Below are 2500 nucleotides of genomic sequence, written 5' to 3'. Positions count from 1 at the left end.
AGCTGTTTTCATTTTGACACGAGAGAGAGAGAGAGAGAGAGACTACCTTGCATTGTCAATTGCTAAATCTGTATATGGATAAGTAGCCTATGGTTGTCAACTTATTTCGTACGGCCATACCAGCCTGGCAACGCCCGATCTCGTCTGATCTCGGAAGCTAAGCAGGGTCGGGCCTGGTTAGTACTTGGATGGGAGACCGCCTGGGAATACCAGGTGCTGTATGCTCTTTTGCTCATTCACTTAGAAATTGACATATTGCAATATGCACAAGTAGTCCTTCATGAAAGGGGCTGGAAGCTGTTTTCATTTTGACACGAGAGAGAGAGAGAGAGAGACTACCTTGCATTGTCAATTGCTAAATCTGTATATGGATAAGTAGCCTATGGTTGTCAACTTATTTCGTACGGCCATACCAGCCTGGCAACGCCCGATCTCGTCTGATCTCGGAAGCTAAGCAGGGTCGGGCCTGGTTAGTACTTGGATGGGAGACCGCCTGGGAATACCAGGTGCTGTATGCTCTTTTGCTCATTCACTTAGAAATTGACATCTTGCAATATGCACAAGTAGTCCTTCATGAAAGGGGCTGGAAGCTGTTTTCATTTTGACATGAGAGAGAGAGAGAGAGAGACTACCTTGCATTGTCAATTGCTAAATCTGTATATGGATAAGTAGCCTATGGTTGTCAACTTATTTCGTACGGCCATACCAGCCTGGCAACGCCCGATCTCGTCTGATCTCGGAAGCTAAGCAGGGTCGGGCCTGGTTAGTACTTGGATGGGAGACCGCCTGGGAATACCAGGTGCTGTATGCTCTTTTGCTCATTCACTTAGAAACTGAAATCTTGCAATATGCACAAGTAGTCCTTCATGAAAGGGGCTGGAAGCTGTTTTCATTTTGACACGAGAGAGAGAGAGAGAGAGAGAGAGAGAGACCACCTTGCATTGTCAATTGCTAAATCTGTATATGGATAAGTAGCCTATGGTTGTCAACTTATTTCGTACGGCCATACCAGCCTGGCAACGCCCGATCTCGTCTGATCTCGGAAGCTAAGCAGGGTCGGGCCTGGTTAGTACTTGGATGGGAGACCGCCTGGGAATACCAGGTGCTGTATGCTCTTTTGCTCATTCACTTAGAAATTGACATCTTGCAATATGCACAAGTAGTCCTTCATGAAAGGGGCTGGAAGCTGTTTTCATTTTGACACGAGAGAGAGAGAGAGAGAGAGACTACCTTGCATTGTCAATTGCTAAATCTGTATATGGATAAGTAGCCTATGGTTGTCAACTTATTTCGTACGGCCATACCAGCCTGGCAACGCCCGATCTCGTCTGATCTCGGAAGCTAAGCAGGGTCGGGCCTGGTTAGTACTTGGATGGGAGACCGCCTGGGTATACCAGGTGCTGTATGCTCTTTTGCTCATTCACTTAGAAACTGAAATCTTGCAATATGCACAAGTAGTCCTTCATGAAAGGGGCTGGAAGCTGTTTTCATTTTGACACGAGAGAGAGAGAGAGAGAGAGAGAGAGAGAGAGAGACCACCTTGCATTGTCAATTGCTAAATCTGTATATGGATAAGTAGCCTATGGTTGTCAACTTATTTCGTACGGCCATACCAGCCTGGCAACGCCCGATCTCGTCTGATCTCGGAAGCTAAGCAGGGTCGGGCCTGGTTAGTACTTGGATGGGAGACCGCCTGGGAATACCAGGTGCTGTATGCTCTTTTGCTCATTCACTTAGAAATTGACATCTTGCAATATGCACAAGTAGTCCTTCATGAAAGGGGCTGGAAGCTGTTTTCATTTTGACATGAGAGAGAGAGAGAGACTACCTTGCATTGTCAATTGCTAAATCTGTATATGGATAAGTAGCCTATGGTTGTCAACTTATTTCGTACGGCCATACCAGCCTGGCAACGCCCGATCTCGTCTGATCTCGGAAGCTAAGCAGGGTCGGGCCTGGTTAGTACTTGGATGGGAGACCGCCTGGGAATACCAGGTGCTGTATGCTCTTTTGCTCATTCACTTAGAAACTGAAATCTTGCAATATGCACAAGTAGTCCTTCATGAAAGGGGCTGGAAGCTGTTTTCATTTTGACACGAGAGAGAGAGAGAGAGAGAGAGACCACCTTGCATTGTCAATTGCTAAATCTGTATATGGATAAGTAGCCTATGGTTGTCAACTTATTTCGTACGGCCATACCAGCCTGGCAACGCCCGATCTCGTCTGATCTCGGAAGCTAAGCAGGGTCGGGCCTGGTTATTACTTGGATGGGAGACCGCCTGGGAATACCAGGTGCTGTATGCTCTTTTGCTCATTCACTTAGAAACTGAAATCTTGCAATATGCACAAGTAGTCCTTCATGAAAGGGGCTGGAAGCTGTTTTCATTTTGACACGAGAGAGAGAGAGAGAGACCACCTTGCATTGTCAATTGCTAAATCTGTATATGGATAAGTAGCCTATGGTTGTCAACTTATTTCGTACGGCCATACCAGCCTGGCA

At 46.6% G+C, this 2500-nt stretch overlaps 9 non-coding genes across 9 annotated transcripts in view; all 9 read left to right on the top strand.

The window, feature by feature from the left end:
• The first annotated feature begins 106 nt into the window (after positions 1 to 106).
• Positions 107 to 225, top strand: LOC146278395 (5S ribosomal RNA). Its single transcript, XR_014762737.1, has one exon. It is a non-coding gene; the product is annotated as a 5S ribosomal RNA (ribosomal RNA).
• Positions 226 to 399: 174 nt separating this feature from the next.
• Positions 400 to 518, top strand: LOC146278394 (5S ribosomal RNA). The gene has a single exon (XR_014762735.1). It is a non-coding gene; the product is annotated as a 5S ribosomal RNA (ribosomal RNA).
• A 174-nt stretch (positions 519 to 692) lies between these two features.
• LOC146278393 (5S ribosomal RNA) lies at positions 693 to 811 on the top strand. The gene has a single exon (XR_014762734.1). It is a non-coding gene; the product is annotated as a 5S ribosomal RNA (ribosomal RNA).
• A 184-nt stretch (positions 812 to 995) lies between these two features.
• On the top strand, positions 996 to 1114 carry LOC146278392 (5S ribosomal RNA). The gene has a single exon (XR_014762733.1). It is a non-coding gene; the product is annotated as a 5S ribosomal RNA (ribosomal RNA).
• A 176-nt stretch (positions 1115 to 1290) lies between these two features.
• On the top strand, positions 1291 to 1409 carry LOC146278391 (5S ribosomal RNA). Its single transcript, XR_014765562.1, has one exon. It is a non-coding gene; the product is annotated as a 5S ribosomal RNA (ribosomal RNA).
• Positions 1410 to 1599: 190 nt separating this feature from the next.
• LOC146278390 (5S ribosomal RNA) lies at positions 1600 to 1718 on the top strand. The gene has a single exon (XR_014762732.1). It is a non-coding gene; the product is annotated as a 5S ribosomal RNA (ribosomal RNA).
• Positions 1719 to 1888: 170 nt separating this feature from the next.
• On the top strand, positions 1889 to 2007 carry LOC146278389 (5S ribosomal RNA). The gene has a single exon (XR_014762731.1). It is a non-coding gene; the product is annotated as a 5S ribosomal RNA (ribosomal RNA).
• Positions 2008 to 2185: 178 nt separating this feature from the next.
• On the top strand, positions 2186 to 2304 carry LOC146278388 (5S ribosomal RNA). The gene has a single exon (XR_014766062.1). It is a non-coding gene; the product is annotated as a 5S ribosomal RNA (ribosomal RNA).
• A 172-nt stretch (positions 2305 to 2476) lies between these two features.
• The window catches only part of LOC146278387 (5S ribosomal RNA), a 119-nt gene continuing 95 nt past the window's right edge, over positions 2477 to 2500 (top strand). Inside the window, exon 1 of the ribosomal RNA XR_014766051.1 lies at positions 2477 to 2500. This exon is cut by the window's right edge and continues 95 nt beyond it. This is a non-coding gene — a ribosomal RNA (5S ribosomal RNA).

This window comes from Hypomesus nipponensis, chromosome 7 (assembly GCF_054491055.1).
Source record: "Hypomesus nipponensis isolate SF chromosome 7, ASM5449105v1, whole genome shotgun sequence".
Taxonomy (NCBI): Eukaryota; Metazoa; Chordata; class Actinopteri; order Osmeriformes; family Osmeridae; genus Hypomesus; species Hypomesus nipponensis.
The sequence above is the reverse complement of the archived record's forward strand: the minus strand, read 5'-3'. Positions and strand labels throughout refer to the sequence as shown.